This window comes from Numida meleagris, chromosome 12 (genome assembly GCF_002078875.1).
Source record: "Numida meleagris isolate 19003 breed g44 Domestic line chromosome 12, NumMel1.0, whole genome shotgun sequence".
NCBI classification, from domain to species: Eukaryota; Metazoa; Chordata; class Aves; order Galliformes; family Numididae; genus Numida; species Numida meleagris.
Window position 1 is genome coordinate 14,573,462 of NC_034420.1, and position 23,105 is coordinate 14,596,566.

The window sequence follows — 23,105 nt, forward strand, 5'->3', positions numbered from 1 at the left end:
TGACACAACCTGAAGCTTTTGGGGTGACAAGTAGGCCAGCCCTGAGCCAAAAAAGGGCCGCCGATTTTGTTCGACGGGCAGACACCGAGAGCATTTAAGAGAAGCAATCCAGCTTATGGCTTTCTGGCTGTATCTGACTGCTGAAAAGCAACGTTAGTGAGATTAAAGAATGACTGTAAGTGAACAGCAAATAATAATAGCTCCTCAGAAGCAATATTCACTGCACTCAAGTGAGGGAGAATTCTGTACATATTAAAGATGCTTACCCACGTGTTGTGTGCCTATTAATACCCGTGCAGGGGGGTCTAGGCATGACACCAAAGCTGCATTTTTCGTAGTGTTTCACCAGCCTCTTGCTTTGGGAGGCTCATTTTCTGCAGCTCTTCCTAAGGGGGAAAACAACAGAGAGGGAAAGGTGCAACTTGGCATATAACAAAACCAGAGAAGAAAAACAAAACCAGAAGAAGAAGCATCACACTACAAGTTTAAACAACAGCAAAACCTGCAATAACCCGACTGGCCCTCTACCCCCAGGGATCCAGCTGGTCTGAGAGGAGAGCAACCACCGACCGGAGTTTCAAGAGCTTTTTTCCTGCCGTTTCTCGGAGCGTTACGAAGCGGGGCCGGGGCTGCATGTCGCGCCTGGGCCGGCAGGCAGCGCTCAGCACCAAGCGATGCGCAGCGCCAGCGTTCCTGCGGGAAGCAACAGCTCCAGGAGCAAAGAAATCCTCTTTCTGCTGGTTGTTTTCCCCCCCCCCCCCCCTTTTTTTCCCCCTCTTCTCTTTCTAAACCGTGTCATTAAACCAAGGGAATGTGGAACTGACGCTTGCTTGTTAGGGGGAAATTCAGCATTTCTCGACTTGAATTTGATTCACGCTCAGATGGGTTTTTCTTCCTTGTCTGGCACTTACTCCCACCTGCACGGAGATAAAAATCTCTGTAAGCAAAATTTGCACTTCATCTACACGTTGTCTCTGCAGCCAAACCACCACCTGCTGCTTACCCAAAGGAGAGGTTCAGCTACTCACGCTTCCTTTAAAAGCAGCATGATTCGGTTTCACGCTTAATGTAAGAACAGTGCGATTCGGTGCTGCTCCCATCCACGCCCACACAAGCCTAAAAGAAATCGTTTTGAATTGAAAACAAAACCACAGTCCTGCCATCATCTCACATAACTAAGCAGAGCTTTCCTGAGCCATCCTTTGAATTTTAATAGTATTACCTCCAAAACAGGGAAAACACCTATATTTACAGTTCATAATGAAGACATACTAGATAAGTCGATTTTGCTCTGAAAATAGAAAGAAATTCTTCACTGTCAGAGTGATGAGGGCCTGGCACTGGCTGCCCAGAGAGCTGTGGGTGCCCATCCCTGGTGGTGCTCAGGGCTGGGCTGAGGGGGCTGTGGGTACCTGAGCTATGCGAGGTGTCAGTGCCCACTGTGGGGGCTGGAACTGGGTGGGCTTTAAGGTCCCTTCCAACCCAAACCATTCTGCAATTCTAAGTACCAAAATATTTGAGATAGCAATGTAAGCGACAGCAGCAGGCCAGCCCCGCTCCCCTGCAATACACTCCCATGCACACTTTCCAGATTCTAATAGAACTCCCTCAGACATGCATCCCTCCAGACTTCTTGGAGCTGGAGTTTAGCTATTGGCCTTCACTATTCCTAGGCACATAGCCTGTCCTTAGCAGAAGACACCACTTCCTTCAGTAATAAACTAAACTTCCAGAAATCTATTTCTTGCTGTTCCTCTTGCAGTGATGAGTCAGAAATCTTTGCATTATGACAGCCTAAATCAGCGAATTTTATGCTACCAGATGCAATTAAGAGTCAGGCAAAAGCTCCAGAGTCAAGTGCACCTCTCCTGTTCCAAACCTGGTTTAAACTCATTCCTGACATTTAGGTCTCCAAGATGCACCGGCAGAGTCCTCTGAGAGCTGGATGAGGGGCAGGAATGACACAGAATTAGTGGGATGACATCCACAAAGCTTCCTTTGACTTTAATTGGAATTTTACAGCAGAAAATCTGAGTTAAAGAAGTCATAATAATAATAAAATGAAGAGGAACAATAATTATGATAATGGTAATAATAATAATAAAACATTTAAGAAGCACACAAGTGAATATGCAAGAAATCAAAGCCAGCCCATCAGCAGCTCCGTGTCAGTCCCACTGCTTCAAGCACTCCTTGAAGCCTCAATGCTCTCCAGCAAACCCAAGTTCTGGGCACATACCCAGCATAAACCCCAGCCTACATTTTCCTTGGGCAGAGGACTGCGGTTCAGAACCATATTGGTACCATCTAAGTCAGCCCTCGAAGCCAACCAGTTCCATCGCTTTGAGAATACCACCCACGTTCCACGAAACCCAGATTGGAGATGCAGCCCACAGGGATTAATGAGGGTTTGAATTTATTCCTCAAGAGTTCCCGATAGTTTTATTTCTCCACTGTGCCACTACAGTCTTCCTACACACAAAAGTCACTCGCATGCTTGCAGCTAGGGAAAGGACTTGATTTCACAGCAAATAAAAATTGCATTCGGGTAAAGAAAAATAAATAGAGCAATTACTCACGCTGTACTTCAGCACAAAGTTTGCTTACGGAAATGGCCGTGCAGTGGACAAACAGTTCCAGGTGATGTTTTTCTCAGCAGGAGTTCTGCAGTTTGCAGGCTGTGCTCTCACAGCAGCCCCCACAACACTGGGCACCGAGAGCTTTGACTCTTGTGGGAGTTGGGAAGCTCAAGGAATGAAATCAGGAAACACAAAGAACTGGGGGGAGCCAGCAAGACCCTTCCAGCAACCCTCAGATTACAGACCTTGTGACTATTCGTTGCCATTCAGGCAGTAAAAGCTGTTAAAACACATCAAACCTCCTACTGAGCGTGCCATGAGGCAATAGGGCACTCATTTCTGCACTCCCCAGCCCCTTTGCTACGAGTACTCAGTGGACTTGTGAGTTTGGGCAGAGGGGGCTGGAAAATCTCTTGATGATGTTACTCACAGATGAAGCCCCAGCAGAACGTCTGGGTTTTGCCTGCCTCTGTCAACACGTCTTTTTGATCTTCAGATTGTTTTTCCAAGTTTCAATTGGACATCCCGGGGGCAAGCAACAGAGAAGAAACACAGTGTAGGCTCAGCCATATAGCTGTATTCTCACTGACTATAAGAAAAGCTGTCTGTTTTCTCCAGTTCCCCTCAGAAATTCAAAAATAACATTAATCATCACGTAGCACTATATCATACAATCATCTGAGCTGGAAGAGACCCTTCGAGGTCATCAGGTCCCACTCACCTGCAGTGAACAAGGGCACAGCTCCATCAGGTGCTCAGGTTATCCAGGCTGACCCTGAGTGTCTCCAGGAATGGGGCATCTACCACTTCTCTGTGTAGTCCATGCCAGCACCTCACCACCCTTATAAAAAGGTTTTCCTTCTGGTTAGGCCCAGAACGACATTATGAACCATGGCTGTTTGATGCTTGTGATATTCCTGCTTCTGCATGTGTATCTTTTTGAGTGGCATTCTGCATAATTCAGCACAATTCTACACGTCCCATTGTTAATATGCTCAAAATACACATTACTCAGCTTGACGACTAGGTTTTGTCTTACAGCCATCTGGATGGTTCATTTTAGAAAGTGAATTGGAAGAACAGTGCTTTATTCACAGTTATTAAAAGGGCTCCGTGCAAACACAAGGGCTGCAGGGATGGAACTCCTCGATGTGCCTTTGCCTTTCTCCTACTAGCCTCCAGCCTCAGCTTAATCTTAGCACTTCTCACGTTTTTTTGAAGGAGGAAGATAAAATTTATCATTAACCACCATGCTTTTATCATGGATACTCTTATTTTCCAACTTCAAACAGAAGCACCACAAATCTCACCATAAATCCACCCATTGACAACCACGGTTTGCACACCACAAACACATGTTGACCTGCACTAGGCTGCAGCTGGGTAACAGAATTACACTTCATGTCAATGCCAATTAATATTCATATGAGACTTATCTGGCAATGCAGGAGGAGAAGGGTCCAAAAGCTCTAAAGGGAAACTTCTGAAACCTTGCACCAGCAGCTCAGTGCCCGAGGTGGCTGGAAAACATCACTTGACTTCCATCTTCCATGTAGATTTGTTTTCCTTTGGATTAAGATGTCCCAGTCAGCCTCTGGGGAGGCAGGAATACGCCCAGCAGCCACGGCAGAATGAGCTGAAATGATAACAAAAGGTCACCAAAATGGTTTTATTGCAAATGTGGACCTGGTCATTGTAAATACATGGCTGACCTGGTAACTACAGGGTATTTTCATGGCCCATAAGGTACTGCAGGATCATTTGCATCAGTTTGTACCCAGGTTTTCTCCTTGGAAGAAGTTGTGGAAGGTTTCCCAACCCTGAACCACTAAAGGCTTTGGGGACTGGGTTTGCCTTCCTGTGTGTGTCATAGCCAATGTTGCTTGTTTAGAATGTTTCCATTTGTAATTACTGCACAATTGGATGAAGCGAGGGTGCTTTGATCACATAATCATTACAACTCCCCTGCTTTGAGGCTAACTGTGCAGCGTGACAGCGTCAGTTTTAATCCCCAGGTGGTGCCAATAAAAACAAGAACTGGTAGTTTAATACAAAGCTATCTGTGGTCTTCTATTCCTGTAATAGCTAATGATAGAGCAAAACTACAGAATATAGCAATGATCCCCCAGCTGCAAACTACCCATTAAAGCAACACAAGATTTGCAAAGGATGCCTGTTAGCATGCTTCAAGACAATGAATCATCTAATGTCCTCCCATACGCACAGAGGATTGTAGATTTCATTTATTTCGCCGGTACCCGTCAGAGCTGGAATAGAAGGGTATTTAACAGGGGAACAAAAACCATCACTACTAGGACTGGGATGGAACCTCTTAAATTGTCAGATTTCACAGCAGAGACTGCATGACACTGGGGCAGGACTTTCATAATCCTGCCATGCCAGAAAGTCATAAGACTGCTTGCAGCTTGATCTGCAAAGCAATTGCTAGTTGGGAAAAATAAGCGAGGCCATCACCCATTGTATTTCACAAAGAACAGTACTGAAAAATAATAACAAGACAGAGAATAGATTTGGATTGCTGAAACAGATGGATATTCCCTCAACATAAATGGCAAGTGTGAGTTAGACACATCAGTTTCTTCCCTGCTGTAGATTTTTAACAAGAGAAACAAGAGAATTAGTAGAGTTAATACCACGAGTCTGCAAAGGTCTCTGTGATCTCAAGTGAGGTGAGTTTACCTATAGTGTTCTCAGTGTGGTCTCCAGGGAGGCAATCTTTGTTGGCATTAATTGGCACAGAAAGATCAATGCAGCCAAGTACACAAGCTGCAGTTTTTGCCTAGGTCTTTCTCTTCCATCCTTTTTGTTTGCACAGAGGTACCATGTATGGACAAATTCCTCACCGGGATGATTTGTGCTAATTTCACAGTCCCTCCAGTAAACTCATTTTTCTTTAATCCCCTCTGGTACAGGGGCTGATGAAGGCAGTTGTGATTCCTGGATCTACGCCCTTGGCAAACTTGTGATTAATACCACCTCCTGGTCTTAGAGACTTGGGAGTTTAAGAATGCTGTGGTTGAAAACTTAAATCTGCCAGGCCACAGGAGTCTGAAGGATTTTCAGTGCCACTTGTTTCCTCTGTGGCATGGAATTATACTCATCACTAGTAACTACATTACTTTGTCCAGACTTCACATTCCCAAAAGGAGTCCCCACAGGGGTCCCTTGCAACCTCTTTATGTTGTAACAGAGAATCACACTCACGCTTTTCTGCTGCTCTCTCCTTTGACACTCTATTTTTACTGCATCCTCCTGCTGATTCTTCTCCTATATAAACCTGAATAATCTACATTTTTTAAAAAAATATTCTTTCCTACTAACTTTTTCACCTGTTTCTTGTTGGTGTTTGCATTTCTCCCGTGCTGGTGTGATCAACCCAGAGAGGGCAAGATGGAAGACTTGCAGGCTCAGCAGAGTGATCCCCTCCTGGAAGACCTGTGGGGTTGCGTACCTTCAGACTTTTTTGAATATCTAATAAGGGTTGGAATTACAAGCGTGAACCTCAGTCCTGATGATGTGTATAGAATCATTCTGTCTTTATGGAATCGTAGCATCATTAAGGTTGGAAAAGACCACTAAGATCTCCAAGTCCAACTCCAACCCATCCCAACCATGCCCACTGACCGTGTCCCCAAGTGCCACATCTCCACGGTTCTCAAATACCTCTAGGGATGCGGACTCCACCACTTCCCTGGGCAACCTGTGCCAGCAACTGACCATGTAGTTAAGAAGGAGCTAAGCTCACCTCTGCATTATGTCTCAGGGGCTTCTTCTCTGGTCCAGAGTCAGAAGGATTTGTTTAACAGTAGCAGAAGTAGGTAGAGAGCTACAGTAAAAATAAACAGTATTAATAGAGAAACAATAAAATTATTACACAGATTGCACCTACAGGGGAATGAGAGAAGCAGTGGTATAGCTAGGCTGGTGCAATGCTACAAGCAAGGGTTTCTACGTGTCCTGAGGAAAGAACTTTCATCTGCGCTAGTGAAAGCTACTGCCTTTCTCCATGGATTTGTGGTCAGTTGTGGACAACACTGTGAGCAGCATGTGTAAGAAAGACACTCCTGCCTTTCCTTCATGCTGTGAGGTCTCCCATGGGCCAAGGACAGATAGCCCAGGCTCCGTGGTCCCTGCTGGGACAGGCACAAGGAATGTAAGGCTCACAATACGTCAGCAGACTGGTTTGGAATCAAGTCCTCATTCACCTCGGGAAAGGCAAGGAGCATCAGAAAGCAGTGCTGAATGGATGCCCTTGTCCTGCCCCAGGAGGAGTTCTCCATGGGAGATTTACTGTTGTCATCACGCGGACACGGGGCAGGTGACAGTGCTGCTCAGACACCTCCCGCTGTCCCCTCCAGGGCAGTGTCAGGAGGAACACATCCAGCCTTGGCTCTCTGGCACTGCAAGAGAAAGGACAAACCGAGTCTGACTTAAAGACACTACCTAAAGAGAAAGTGCTCGTATCGCTGAGGATTTAAATTATTCGGTCGTACATTGCTTCTGGCATGAACTGTTGGCATGGAGACTATTGCGAAATGTAATACAACATAAATAAAATATTAATGGCACAGGAGAAACTGGAAGTGATTTAAAGAGATACTGAGCTGCCAACTGAGCTACAGTTTGGAGTTTATCATTCAAACAACAGGGAAAATTACGATTAAAGCTATGAAGGGCAACAGAGAACACTCCTGCTCTGACAAAATACCTTGGTCTTCAGAAAAACTCAGAAAAGACTGATTTGGCAGAGGGACATCCTAAAACTCTTTTTCCCACCCGGAAATAAAGGAGAGATATTGCTTAGAGGAGCACAAGTGACATCACAGTGCTCACCAAGATGAGAACAATGCTGCCATAGCTTCTGCCTCTGCATCTTGGGGTTGCCTTGGCAGGAAAATCAATACCCAGAGTAGAGAGAAGGCAACAGGAGTTGGCAAGGCTGAGCTGGGTGCCCAGAGCTTGCAGTGGGGCTGGTGTTCTGTAGCATGGATGTAGACCGAGAGGTTCAGCATCAGGTCACGTATGTTGAGATATGAGGTTTTCACAGGCTCAGGTGACTGCAAAGCTGTTAATAAAACATAATCATAGAATCATAAAGGTTGGAAAAGACCACTAAGGTCATCTAGTCCAACTGTCAACCCATTAAATGACAGTAAGATTGTTGGCAGAAGGACAGAACTGACAGAGCAGTTCCTGAGCCAGCACAACCAATGCCTCAGAGCCAGGCCCACTATGCTGTAGTAGTTGGCCTCAGTGGGTTCACGTCATAGAGTCAGTTTCCCAACACTGGGAAAGACCTCCAAGATCATCTAGTCCAACCATTCATCTACCACCAATTATTTCCCCACTAAACTGTGTCCCTCAATACAACATCTGTTTCTTGAACACAATTACTTATTTGTGGCAGAGTTTTAACCCCAAGCAACACATCTGTAATTTATGAATATCTGAAGGAATGGGACTTAAATCCTCTCTACTCACACTCCTTTTCTCTCTGTGGGGCTCTGAGATCCACATCCCTTTCTCCAGGACCTGTTGCTGGTTCCTCAATGTGTGTAAATATCATTAAAAATAAATTTTCTGAAGCTTGATATTTTGCAATTTACATAAATCATAAGAACTATTCCCAAGGAGAGTGAAATAGAAGAGAAAGCCTGAGTGCTTTGGGAATAACTAAGTCTATCTGATCTAAATATCTATGAGGTAGCCGGAGATGAAAAATTTCCATATACAGTGCAAAACATCAGCCATAATTTAAAAGCTCTGTCTCCAGGTGATAGAATTCTCCCAAGTAACAATTCTAACTGCTGAATTTCTTCTATTGAACTTGCAGAACTTCTTACTGAATGCTCAGCGCATCGCAGAGTAGCAGCACTACAAACATGGAGAACAATGGAAATTGCAGTATGATCAGCAGCAATTTACATTCATTCGTTAATTTGCTATTCAAAATGAACCAGAGAGAAATGCATCCTGCAGAATCAGGGGGCTCTGTCGGCAGGTGCAGATGAATCAAGTCTCTGCTTGTGCACACTAATGCATACTTGTGCAAAATTGGACACACTGCCTGTTGCACAAATGTGTGTAACTTCACTTAAAATATTTTAAGCATAACTTTGTGGTAGAAAGTTTACAGAGGCAAAGAAATTGCCAGGAATGTTATATGGAGCTAATGCAGATGGAACAAAACAAGCTCACATCTCCTTTCTCTTATTCAGTGAATGAGGGCAAATGCTTGGACTAGTCCACAGCCGTATCAGTTTACTGCGCACTATCTAGAAAGCTGCATGAGGTGCTTATTGACTCATGGGATGTGGGGAAACACAGGAGAATGGTGTGGAAGTGCTCATTAAAGTGTTTAGCACATGCGCCCATTGTGCTTGTCTTCCTTCTATTGTCTCTGGGGCAAGGCAGAGGCTGGGCTGTTCCCAGAGAGAGGATGTCCGAAGTCAACATCAAAACCATTTTCCTGGGAAGTGGATGCTGATTTATAAACAGAAGCGCTCTCAGCGGGGCCATGGAGCATCCCCACGGGCTGGTTAACGTCACCTCCACCCCTCCCGCCCCAGAGGAGAGTCTTCCTGCCCCACCTGCTGGGCCTGGGCTACTGCAAGGCGCTCTGCTCTGCTCAGCGATGCTGAGTCCTACTGCTCCATGGCTTCTCCACGTCACCCCTCTCTGAGGACCTCCATGTACCAGACCACTCATATCCAACCCGCTAGTTTTATGGTTTTGCTGCCCTCTTTTTCTCTTAATGATTTAATAAAAGATATTTAAAAATAAAAGAGCTTTTGTTACTTACATACATTAACTAAGTATATATTTTGTAGGTGGCCAAGGACAATTCCTCTTCACTCAATGCAGTCCAGGCAAGCCAAAATATTGGATGGAAATGTCTTCATTCAGAAATGAAGCTCTGCAATTCCCACTTCATAGCAGAAGAAAAGAAGACAAAGAAAACAGAGGCCTTATTCAGAGCACCACTCACCATAAGAACAAAAATAAAAAGTTATAGAAAAACAGCTATCCAGTGGAAAAAAACACCCGCTTCTGTATTTCTTCTGATGGTGCCATGCTTTTGTGCAGAGCCAGGAGCAGGGATCGGTGATCCTTATGGGTCCCTTCCAACTCAGGGCATTCTATGATTCTATAGAAGGGCCCCAGTGCTTAGTGCCCTGCGTTGTTCCCCTTCTCTGCCATGTCCCCATGTTCTGCCTCCCCACTGTGCCCCTCCCCTGTTCACACCCTATAGTGCTGCATAGTCAGGCTATGTGTCCTGATTGCCCACCTGTGGTTGGGATCAAGAGACACCAATCTCACTCCAGTCAGCTTTGGGTTTGTTATTATCATGCTATCATGTTGCTGTATCTTTCCATTACAACAGCTTCAGATGTTTTACTTTATTTCCATTAAGTGCTAGCAAACTCATTTGTGAAGGCACTTGTAATTAGACAAGTAATTATAAGCGCATTTGTAGTAATTCACCAGCTTTAGGTGGCTCAGGAGAAGCAGATTTGCAGACAGGTGGGTCTCAGCAACACCAGCACCTTTTCACTGCAGAGAATGAGTGTGATTAGAGATGGATGCAGAGGTGTGATCACGCTCCTCCTGGCTTTGCCCTGTAGATATTTCTGCCACCCACAAGCAGAAGGGCTCAGACGCATTCCTCGCCCCTTGTTTCATTATGGCCGACCCAATAACACACAAAGGGAACTGATTTACTGTTCAAATGCCACGTGTTGCAACCATGGCAATACACAAATGTGGTTAGCCTCTCTCCCCCTCGGGGAAACAAAACAACACATAAAACTACAAGAAATACAGAATGAAATGCAAAACCACAAGCTTGAGCTGTGGGCATCTCTGCTCACTGCAGGGGCGTTGGACAAGATGGACTTTACGGCCATCCCTTCCAACTCCATTCCATGATTCCATGAAGAACCAAATACAGTTTGGCACACTGGGTGAGCCTGGTAGTGAGCAAGCCATGCCAGCTGGGAAGGATGCACCAGAAATGTCCGAAAGTGCCCAACACAATATGGGGAATACAATGTGGGGGAATGATAGCGTCAGATATCAGTGTTAATCTCCCTGCCTGAGCTGCCCTAAGTTTGACTCTGCTTTTATGAGTTGCTGTGAGCTACCAAACATCAGCACCTAATGAGCTGTCAGCACTCAGCACAGCTTTTGGAGTCAGTTATTTCTGCTGCGGAAAATGATAGTTCCGCTTAGCGGGAGCGACGTCTGCGTGCAAGGAGAAGTCAGAACCTGAGATGAACCTCAATTTAATTTCACCACCTGCACCCTCCGAGCTACCTGGGCCTGTTTTCTTTAACGAGGGCACACCTGCTTGTAGATGCAACCTTTCTGGCAGCAGAACTCAACGTTCATTAAACACGTTTCTATAGTCTGTATCTCACTTTGGATACTTGTTTCGCGGGCGATTACTGGCCCAGCCTTTCACACACCATTTCTCTGTGTGATTGCAGCCTATTTTCTAAAGGAAATTTAAAAGCTACCTTGAGACAACGCAACAAAATTCCTCCAGGTAAACAGGGAAAAACCTTCCCAACCTGCTTTGTGGCTGTTCTCAGGTGGCAGCCATGCCTTTCATCTTTGCTCACAGCGGATGAAAGCACAGAGCTGCTCCTCACTGCCACGCACCTCTCACACCCAGTCCCCCCATACAGAGTCAGTGTTTCCCCATTTGGGGTTCCAAGCAGTGCTCAGGACGGGGGAGCAGTCCCCTGCCCTCCTTGGATCAGTCCCACTGAACTCACCTGCGCACTTGGAGCTCGGCACTTCGGCTGGTGCAAGGTGTAGGGAATGGTCTTCGTGCACTGCTTTCCTCATCACGTGGAGATCGTTTCCATCTCTGTGTACCTACGGGGAACAGGTGCAGGGATGTGCTGGCAGCATCCTGTTTGTTCCAAAGGAGAACTGCCCCAAAAGAGCTTTCCTGCATTACATCACACCTTTGCTACCCGGAGCATCCATCTGTCCTGGGAGGAGGTTTCTGGATGAGGCCCCAGTTTGGGGGCTCTGCATTTTTGGGGTGGCCACGAGGCACAGCTCTGGCTGTCAGAGCTCCCTGCTCTGCTGGTGTGTGCAGGTCCCCAGTTCCTTCCCAGGCGCACATGGGAATCGTGCTCTCCCCTCCTGCTCCATCACCTGCCCACTTGCACTCCTTTCTCACCTCACACTGAGCAGCCCCCAGACGTGCAAAAGCCCACAAACAAATGCAGTTCAATAATGAGGTGTTTAAATGCTTTAACACACATGCTGGAGCTGCTGTTGCTAATAGAAACTTGTTCCACTTCTACAGAGGCAGTTTCCTCGGTAACTGATGCCACCACAGGGCCCCATCCTGCACGGTGCTGACTACTCAACAGGAGCAGAGAGCCACAGAGGTGCTGTGCATCATCCCATACACAGCCCCGTTACAGCAGGCAGTGTCCAGAGTAATTTCAAAAGTGGATTTTGATTTCCCTATGGTGCAAACCAGTTACAGGAGGGAGGAAAAAATTACTCCCATCAACATGACATTCGATCAAACACTCCAATACAAGAATAGTCAGTACTCTGCAGTACGCAAGCAATGTTGTCTGGTGTTTGAGTATATTGTGGTCACTCTCTGCTACTCTTGGCCATTCACTTCAATGTCAAAGACAAGAAACACCCCAGGAATAGAATGCTAATAAGGAATTTACCTATGTGTTTATTGAGCAGCACATGGGCCACACGGTTTGGGCTCTCCCTGTGTCCACACTCACCAGGGAATCCTGGGGGGATCCCTGCAGCAGTGGAAAACTTTGGAAACTCGTCCTGACTGCTCATGAATACAGTGCCTGCTATCTGTCCACCCATAACAGCATAAGGGACACACATCTGATCAAGCCCTTAGCAGCACTCCTCCTAATTTTCCACTAATACCAGATCATCTGAAGAGATCTGCCTACAGACCTTGTGCTGCCTGAACACTGACTTGTCTTGATGGCACCAGGCAATGCACTGAACAATACCGTGTCCAAACTGATGATATCAGCACTTGAAGTGGTAGGTAGGATAGATTTTCCTCTAGTTTCTATGGGTGTAGCATCAAGCAGTAAGAAAATCTGTGTTTTTACTGAGTTGCATTTTTTTCTTCACTCTACAGAAACAGTGCAACGAGCTGCTTTGCTGGCCAAGCCTGGCTGCCAGCTGGGTAGCTCCCAGCACTGACCAGCAAGGAACCAGGGAGGAGATGCTGCCCACTTGTGATCCCTTTGGGCTGAATGCTGCTGTGGGATACAGGCTGACAGCAGGGCTATGAGATGCTTGACCGCCAGCAGAGCTGGAGGGGACCTCCAGGGGTCATCTCTCCCATCTCTACCACAAATAGCAACAGCCACACCAATGTCACCATTGCCAGGTGCTTCTCCAGCCTCCCTGAGAGACCCCCATGATGGTGTCTTCATGTCTATATTGGCACCCTACCCATCACTCAGCTGTCTTTTGCCACCCTCCCTCCCAATCTGTCATGACTTGTCTGTCTTCTTTGGCTTTGTTCTGCTCCTCTTTCTGTTCTCTCCTTGTCTGTTCTTTCTCTAATTCCTGACATTGATTTGTTTCTGTTCCAGAGAAGAGACTTATCTGAGCTTTTCAACGCTTTCTGCTCCTCCTCATCCTTCATTCTGCTCTCTCCCCCTCCTCATATCGGCCTCAAGCACAGGCCAGGCCACAGAAGGCAATCTGCCCTGAAAGCCTTTCTGAACTCTGTTTTCCTTCTTGGAAACAATCCCAAAAACAAATAATAAATGCTTCTTTTAATTAGAGAGACCACTGGCCTAGCATTAAAATTACCTTCTGCTGACAGGATACACTTAACTGGCTGCTGATTTGCTCAGTCAACGATGCTGCAGGATTTGTTCATTAATTCCAGCAGAGAAAAAGAGTCACTTACAACAGACTTGGCTCTGTGCTTAAACAGCACCCTCAATTAAGGCAGCACATCTGTAGTTAAGGTTAAGGCAGTGTGCTTCTGCAGTCTGTGATTTCCAGGCTTCTGACCTGGCAACAAATGACCTGCTGAACCAGAACTGCTGTGCTTTGCTCCTCAGCAAGTCTCTCTCATCTGCAGCACCACTCTAGAGAGGCAGGAATGCATTTCCAAGCCAAAAAGACTTTGCAGTTAAGGTAGTTTCCCACCCATTACGTTTGTCTTCCCATTAGACAAGTGGAGTGACACCGTGAGTTTGGCCTCACCTCCAAGAGCAGGCACATCACTGGGCTCATGGTAGTCACAGAACCAACACAGAGTCATAGAGTGGCCTGAAGTCCTTCCCCTGTTGCTGGTCTGGGGCAGGGCCTCAGATTTCCTTAATGAACAAAAACCAGTTAGGGCCCAACCTAAAGCTTCTCTGGCTCTCCTGGGGCAGACAACCCACTCGTTTAATCTTTGCATCATTTCTTAATGCCAGTAGTTCCTTGTTTTCCCTATGATGGTTTCCAAATAGTCTTTTTGGGGAGGGGATCTTTTTGGCTAAAGCTAGATGTCAGCTCTTACATTGAGAATCTAGTTAACTTCCATAAATAACACACAGCATTTCCCTCCTGGCTGGACAAACACACTGGTACGATCTAATGGTCAGTGGGTAGTTGGGATGTCTATTTGCCTCCCCATGTAGAATGCATCACGTTATGTTACCTGTGTCTTCATGTCCTTCCAGCTTCCAGGACTGCAGCTGGGGGTTGTTAATTCAAGTTCCTGCTGTTATCAGGAGACATCCATTTAGCGTTTCTATCTCTGAGGGTACAGAGGGAAACAACATTCACTGCCTGTGTCTGCCCCCAGAGGAGACACAGCCCTGGGCAGGTGGAAGCAGACCGACTTGCTGTGCTGCAAGGCACCCTGTGCTGCAGTTGCCAAAATCCCACAGGGCAGCTGACCCCGCAGGCAGCAGACTCACCCAGCTTTCGTGCTGTGGGACGGCTGAGGTGAGCGCTGGTAACGGGGCCAACCCGCCCTGAGCACCGGGTCCCATCCCATTCTGGGATGTGCCCAGCCAAAACCAGCCAGGCTGCTGAGATCTGCTGCTAATCCTGCACTGCATCGCCCCGGGCAAAACACCTCTGGATGATCCTTTCCAAGCAGCTCTTCCAGACTGTGTTTGCAGCACACCCACGCATGAAGCAGGTGAAGCTGCTTTCCTGGGACTGCAGTAACCTCACTACAGCAAACTGCTCTAAGGTGAGGAATTGCTCCCCAGCCCATCGAGTTGTTGAAGGCAGACTTAAACAAAAAGCTCTTTTCTCCTCCCTAAGTTTCTTTTAAATGACAAACACCCCAGCTCCTTGATTGAAGGTTGACATTTCTCCTTGTTTAAGAGGTGAAGCCTGAATCGGAGGCGTCACTCATCCTTCTGCTGGCTGAGAGCCCGATGGGCTGGGACAGAATCACTGCTGAATTCACACTGACACACAGTAGCAGGGGTTATTCTGTTGGGTTTTCAGAAGTTATTTCTCAGTAGCATGGCTACAGAAGGAGCACAGAGGCCTGTAGTGGAATGATTACTGTAAAACATCCACATGTGTCACAACGGGCTGTTTTCACAGTCAGTGTGTTGGCATTAAGTGTCAAATATCTGCTACAAATGAACCCCTTGAAAGAAATCCCAAATCCATCCAGGTTTGCGTTGGCCCCTGCCTTTCCCACAGCACATCACCTGGTCACATTTTGGAGCTGGCAACCATCAGGCTGAAATCTGTGCTTCTGATAGGACTATCAGCTCAGTTAGGATTGTAGCTGGATCGGGCATCGCTGGGTGAGTTCTCCTCCTCCTGGTAAACACACACAAACAAAATGCAGAAAGACAGACTTATTATATAAAATAAATGACAGCGTTGGACCTGAGGATGTGTTACTGACTCCCTGGTATAATGAAAGAAGAGAGCACATTATTTATTCCTGCAGGAGAAGGATATTTAACAAAATTACATTCTAAACATTATTTATAGGGTAACCTTGTCTCCACAACCTTTTCCAGGGGAAATAAATTAGGGATCATCCATCATGAGCAAACCCTGCCGTTCCAGCCTCCGCCGGCGAGGTTTTGTGCCAGATCAAGCAATGTCCCAAGATTTCACCATCACCTGGAGCTGATCCCATCTCAGCCACCCGTGGCCATGCTGGGTGAGCACACCGTGCCTGCGAGCAGTGCAGCCCCAGACAGCCCAAAAATCTGGAGCTGCCTGCTTCAGTTAGTCACAGTCAGATTCCCCAGGGCATTTATCCACTGAGAGATCAGTGCAAACCACACAGGATGTATTAAAGCCCTCTTGATCCCCACTAACATTGATTGCTCCCACTTCAGCCTAACCCAGTTCCCAAACTGGCCCCAACCCAGCGACATCCAGGTGATGCTGGAGAGGAGCCAAGGTGCAGCTCAGCAGCATTGGCTCTGCCCACTCCTACAGCCATGCCAGATGGGTCTTTGGACAAGTTTCCAATTAAAGGTAGAAGAGTCACCCTCCCTCACTTCCTGCCCACTGTCTTATTTTAAGTAATGCATCACATGTTTTACTTTTCTTTTTTTCCTTTTTCCCTTACGAAGCTGAAAATGCATTTCAAACTTTTCCAGTCCTTCAACATTCCAGACTTCTGCAACACCAGCAGCAAGTAACCTCTGCTGCTAATAAACACTGTCATAGCTCTTAGCATTGCTAAGTGTCATTTGTCATAGAGGATGTCCCTTTTCTGATCTCTTCAAACATTCCCCATGGTTTTTTCCCAGTTAACAAACTCATTTGTGATATTCAGAAATAAGGGAAAATGAAATCTCGGGATTAGCTGGAGGCCATATCCAGGATCCCCTGAGCCACGGCCAAGGTGAGGTGATGCACCATGTTGGCCTCTTTTGTGTCCCAGAAAGATGATTTTGTACACTGAACAGAACATGAGAGCTTGTCACCCCACAGCTGCAGGCACTTTGAGAGGGGAGCCAGCACAATGATAAACGAGGACAACGCGGGCAACTTGTGCAAGAAGTCGCTCTATCACACAGATGGAACCATTGCATTTGGGCTGTCCCATGGAGCAGGATGGATTTGCTTGGCCCTCACTCGACCACCCAGAGCTGTGTTAACCCCAAACGTGGTGTTTTTTTAAAGTTCTATGGAAAAGGCTTCTGGGCCTGGAGGATAGGGGCTTCTATCAGTCAAGTGCCTTTTACAGGCAGGGACATAAAATAAAAGCTGCAAAAAATGGAGACTAATGAAGAGGAAGCAGAAACCTGGGGAAATAATGGCCAACCTGAAAGCTGCAGATTGCTTCGTGAGCTTGTTCAAAGCGTATGCAGATACCCGAGACTTTCTCTTTTAACTGGTAAAAATAATCAACACCTACCCACCTTTGAAGTTCAGTGACAATAATGAACTGGCGAATATTTATAGGAAAAGCCATGGCACATAAAGTACTCCAAAGGACTTATGTAAGTGCCACTTTCTTTAAAACAGTTTTAGAGGAAATGCTTTAAGAAGCTTTATCAGCATAAAACATATTTTGATATTCATGAAAATTAATAATTGGCAAGGAAAAGTCAAATCCACCTTGAGTGGAATGACTTAACCCTGTCGGACAATATATTTTTTTTTACTAACTCTAATGGTTAATCTGCAAGTTGAGAGAGGAAAACTCTCTCCTGTTGTTAAATGTAATGGAACAAAGGAGGAAACCTCTCCAGCTAGCAGGGACTTTATGGAAACAAAATAAGGCGACAGGTTCTATTGAATAAGGCCCATTCTCCAAAGTAAAACCAATTAACCCAGAGTAAATTGAGGAAATTGATGACTCCAACATATTTTTGCATATGAATGGCAGAGCCTTGGGTTTGAATTCTCCTCCAAGAAGCTCTGGGCAGCCATGGGGCCTATGCTGAGTCCTTCTCTTTTTCGAGGTTTCTCACATGGAATTTTTGGGTTCCACACTGGAAGAATCCATTGAGACAAAGCAAAAGTGGTTGCCAGATCTCACTGGGTTTCAAATGAAAGCCATGCAAACCAGCAAGCCATGTGGTGTTTGCCTCTTAGGGTTAGAACAGGTAAGCTTGTTGTATAAGATAAGCTGCTTATTAAATCTAAGATCAAATGTGATCTCCTCCAGCCTTTCTATACCACTAAAACTAATGTTTCATCCTTGAAAAATTAAAGCCACTCCATTTATCGCATCTCCTCAGGTTTTATCTGCAGCCTACTCATCCAACAGTCATTTCTACTTCTTTTTATGTTTAATTTAATTTGTCTGGCTACAAAACTGTGAACCTCAAGAAACATGCTGTCCACCTGTCACTGTCTTCCAACACAGAACTGACAACGCAGTTTTTCATAGGAACACTGTTTCCATCACAAACTCCTTGGGAACAAATGGTGGTTTGTTGGGTTTTGTTTTTTTTTGTTTTTGGTCCTTGTGCTGTGCCTGACACAGCACGGGCCAGATTTGCAGTTAAGCAGCATATAATAGGATCTACAGCATAACATGGTATAATGAATGATAACAAGCAGAGAGGTAAATGATGTCATTCGGAGCGCACTATCCCTGCGGTTCCCTGCTGTAAGCTCCTTATTGAATAATCTTGTGCTCGGGGTTTCTTACCGATCTAAAAGGTTGCCACTGCCATTACGCCTGTCTGGGTGCCTAGCTAATGCTTCTTTGTAGCTCCACTTTCATGGGGCACGCTTACAGCCTATGCTCCTGTTGATTCGTTTTAATTATTATTTCCCTTTCTGCTTCACTCCCCATCTTTGTGGGGTCAGTAAGTGCTTCTAATTGCCAACACTGGCCCCTAACCGGAGTTGACCCTCGCAACACCCCTTCTGCTTCCTCCACTGCTTAAGAAATGAGGAAAAAAAACTTTCCACATCCCATCACAGCCAACTCCTCCTTGGCTCTCATTAGAAACTGCTCAGGCTCCACTTCAAATATATCTTCCAGACCAAAACATGAAAAAGGCAGCTTTGCTCTGACCTGCACTCTGCAACTGATGCCTCTGCCCCTGACCCACCAGCGAGGTTTGGTCAGTTTCATGTCCCCTGTGCTTATCTCTTGTGTCAGTTCAGAGCTCACATGGTTCTCAGCCCTCTTCCCCTCTGTGCCACCTCCCTCTACTTCCACCTTCAGTCTGCACTTTGCAAAACAAGAAGCAGAAGCTAATACAAGGCTGTTTGCTTATATTTCTATTAATCATCCTCCCTTCATCCCATCTGCCGCCTCTCTTTTTCAGCCTGGCCCACCCAGTGCCCAAATTTACAGCGCTCACAGTGCAGAAGAGTTAATCAACTCCAATCTCTCAGCACCGTCTCTAGCATCTGCTGTTCCATATTTGGTTTCCAGCAAGGGATGCTCACTCCCAGCCTCATCTCCATTGTTTGTACTACGGTGCCCATCAGATAAAATGAAGAGCATAACTAATTAATTGGTGCCCAAACTTGAGAGCTCCACATGCATCGCTACAAACAATCAAAATAGTTCTGTTGCAAGTGAGAGCATCTTTCAACCACATTTTCCCTCACTGGATCTATTATTTGTGTGGTAGCAGTAGCAAGAACCCCAACCAAGCCCAGGACCTCATCACTTCAGGCTCACTCAGAACAGTGGACAAATAAACAGAGGCAAAGGACACCAAAACAGGCAAAGACAGGCAAAGCTCCTCACGTGGCCTATCCCATGTGTTCGTTCAAATAATACGTGCATCCATTTCCTCCTGCATAGCTAACCCTGGTGCTTTCTGCGGATAATAACTCATGAGCCTACCATTTTCAGCAGCATGGATGTAAAGGGAGAGGGTTGGGGCATGTTTAATAAAAATATATCTTACAATATTTACTGACCAAAGAAGCATTCAACAGATACTCCATCTTTAGCGATGCTTAAATTATTCCCTAAGGAAGCAATACAAACTCCACTCTCAGTGTTACCCAGCACAAAAATAGACAGAAAACGTAAAATATATGGTCCTGGTATAGGATCAGGAGCCCATACAGAGATCACTATTTCTCCTTTGCTTAAATATTTTCTGCATGATGTATGCTCAGTAATTCATTTCTTCACTGGACACTAAAAATTAAATGTCAAGAACTGTTTATCTTACGAATTTTCAAGACTAACAGTGACTCCCCTATTTCAGCTTAAATGATGCTGCTGGTGAGATACATCTTGATGGATTGTCCAAATAAACCCAGCTACAGAGATAAAGGGAAACCAAGAGCTGCTTCCTTTCGCCCTTTTTCTTAGTTTACCAAAGGGACATCTAAATACTGTGATCAGCACTATTTTCCTTAAAGCTTCTGAGGTGGTTGCGTCCTTTACAGAGGAATGAAAAATCACCATCTGGAATGGATTAAATAAGGACAGCTTTGCTGCTTTCAGGTCCTTTCTACAGGAACTGCTCTGCACCTCGCCTGGGAAGCAGGAGGGGCTGCATGGAGCTGGATGACACCCCCACCCCATCAGCACCAGCCACAGTCACCCTATGACCCCATGTCACATCCATGAACAAGACTAAAGATGCCATTTGATCTTCAGTTTACTCCCACAGATGTTGCCATAAGGACTGATATACAATCACATTCCACCTTGACTTTTGGATGCAACATTTTGGCCAACAAATCAGACCCCAGGCTGGGGAGCAGGAGGCAATTTTGGATCTGAGAAACAGCCCAACATGGCCCAGCGCAGACTCAAAGAATCACTGAAGTTGAAAAAGTCCACTAAGATCATCTAGTCCAACCATCCAGCATCCCACACCAGCCCCAGATGAGCTCTCCAGGGCTGCCACAGAGCCTGAAATATGACTTCAGCATGCATTTAGTATAAATGCTTCCCAGTAAATAAATCATTTGTTCACAAGTTTTAAATGGACAAAGACTGGCAAAGAACTTTCATACATATACAGCCACCATATGTTAATTCACAAAAAATTATACCAATTTATTTATCATGAAACTTAAAAGGCAGTGTAAGAGGCAACTAGAAACATTCTGGCAATACTGCCAGGAGCTTCCCCTTATCTTTGCTGCAAAAGCACAAGTCGGGTTTTCTCTCCCTTTCTTGAATCTCAAACACAAAACAACACTTATTACATCTCTCCAAAGTCCAAGAGCTGCTATCCACCTGCTGCCAGCAGATAATAGAGTCATAAGGGTTGGAAAAGACCACTAAGACCATCAAGTCCAACCATCAACCCATCACCACCATGCCTGAGAAACCATGTCACTCAGTGTGACTCTACCCTCTCCTTGGGTAATCAGGTCCTGCTGATTTCCCCAGTGCTTGGTGCCCACTCAGGACGAAAACATGCATCTGGCTGGGGAAGCCCTGATCTTAACTTTTGGAGCTCTCTCACCATGTCACTTCCCACCAAATACATTTGAGGAGAAGCTGAACAAAAGAATAAATCATCAGGGAGTCAATGGGTCTGATTCACAGTAATGTTTCTCCAAATTTAGGTAATTCCTCTCAAAACGCTGTTTCACAAATGCATAAAAACTGAATACAGAGACCAGCAATGAAAGCACAGCACTTTCTGTGAATAGTGATGCAGAGCTAGCGATGCTGTCTTTGAGAAAAAGGAAAGATGCAGGTAGAAAGGGAAGCAAGGAGCTGGCCTTAATTGATCAATTACTAGCTCAGTGAACAGATTAGCAAGAAGATAACGCACTTGCCTAACTAAATTGCTGGCAGCCACCACTGCAGATCTCTCCCTTACAGGGAAGGAAAGTGATAGAGATTTAACAATCTGGGGAAGGTTTTGTGGGCCTGGTTACAGCCTCTCCTACCCTCACATATTTCTAGGCTGTAAGAGCTGAGAGTGGAGCTGATTTGAAGCTCTTCTATTCACCGCAACCATTCAAAATGAACGAGGAGCGTTTGCATTCTCCAGTGCCAAAGTTCACAAAAAAAAGAAAAGAAAAAAAAGCAGATTATCTCCAGGCAAATGGATTGAAATGGATTGAGGAACTGAGTTCTCAAGGGAAAAGCCTGCAGAAGCACAGCCCTTCACAGGTTCTGACATTTGCACATTAGGGAACTGTTCAGCCCATCACCTTCATGGAGTCAGAGCAGCGGAGGCTGAAATGTTGAGAGTTGGGCTGGGCAGGAGGAACGCTCCATTGGGATGGAGCTGGGTACAGCTGGGGTCCAGTGTCCTCCCTGCCACTATACACAGCTGTCAGACAAAGAAAATAGCACGTGCTCATGGAAAGGGGTCAGCTGCACCTCTGAGCTGCTGCAGTGGGAATACAATACAAACCGTGTCACTTTCCCATTCCTGTGACCTGGTCATATCGGGAGGAACTGCTCCAGCTCTGCCTTCCACTGCTCCACTGTAGCTATGCAGTTCCAGCTGCCAAACATTGCTTGGGAGTTGGAGAAGTTTATTATTGAGGAAACACAAGCAGACACGGGGCCAGTTCATTACGACTCCTAAGCTGGAAAACATCTTCAAAATGCCCTGAATAGAAATATAGATTAGGAGAGGAAACATGTCATAAAATACCTCTTTGAACAATGTTGTCAGCGACCTCGGTAGTGCAAATGCTTTTGTGATACGTCTGTTTGTGAAACAGACAGTGAGAGTCATTATTCTGCAAAATGCTTCTGTGAGATGGCGTTGCACAGAGATAGAAGTACAGGCCCTGAGATAGGAGCAACCCAGATTATCTGCGATATCAAGACGTACAGTTGTGCACTGCCTGCAAAGGAAACGAGGATAGCTTGTTATTGCATAACGATAGCCTCATTATCATCATGACTCACTTATTATTTTTACAGCATAGCTTCTTCTAGTGTCAGACCCACAGCTATCTCCAACTAAGAGGCTGATATTTAAGTTCTTGGAAATCAAGCTTGGAACAAAGGAAATTTTGCAAAAAACTTTTTTGCTGATCTTTTGCTGGTGCCTCTGTGTTAGTCTATCCCAGCCAAATCCCTGCGTGCCTTCTTGGACAAACAACGGAGCTCCTTCCCCCAAAATTGCGCACTCTTTCTGCAGGCTCCTTGTTTTTCATTATTCCATTAGAAAACAGAAACAATAACATAAGACTTATCTGAGCAGTGACCCCCAAACATGAGAAACTTGCAACCTCTGCACAGTTGTCTGTGAACTGAAGAAAAGGTTCAGCTACTTGGCGAACAGAGGTATTTACTGAGCTCTAGGGAGAACACTCAGCCGAGGGCCCACAGATTTTTATCTAATAACCCCTCTGGTGACAGCTTAAGATGGAATTTGAACTCAGAAAGCATAGCTGAATTGCAACAAGCTTTTCCTACACATACACACACACACACAAAAAACCAACACTGAATACTGAACTTCCTTCTGGCCTAGAGGTACTTTCATCGCTTATGGTAAATCTTCCCAGCGCACACAAGATGGCTCATGTTCCATGCATTGATAGACACAGGTCCCAGCACACACGCTGGGACTGTGTGTACTGCTGGGGTATTGCAAAGCAAAAAATGAGGGATTTTGT

The 23,105-nt window shown here is 45.7% G+C and overlaps 1 long non-coding RNA gene across 1 annotated transcript in view; it reads right to left on the reverse strand.

Moving 5' to 3' along the window:
• LOC110405263 overlaps positions 775-23,105 on the reverse strand; it is a 34,259-nt gene continuing 11,928 nt past the window's right edge. Inside the window, exons 3-11 of the long non-coding RNA XR_002442773.1 lie at positions 22,130-22,325; positions 15,305-15,419; positions 14,287-14,385; positions 11,381-11,483; positions 9,403-9,528; positions 7,434-7,665; positions 6,806-7,000; positions 6,346-6,426; positions 775-4,215 (exon numbers count right to left, since the gene is read on the reverse strand). This is a non-coding gene — a long non-coding RNA (uncharacterized LOC110405263). The remainder of the gene's footprint in view (positions 4,216-6,345; positions 6,427-6,805; positions 7,001-7,433; positions 7,666-9,402; positions 9,529-11,380; positions 11,484-14,286; positions 14,386-15,304; positions 15,420-22,129; positions 22,326-23,105) is intronic.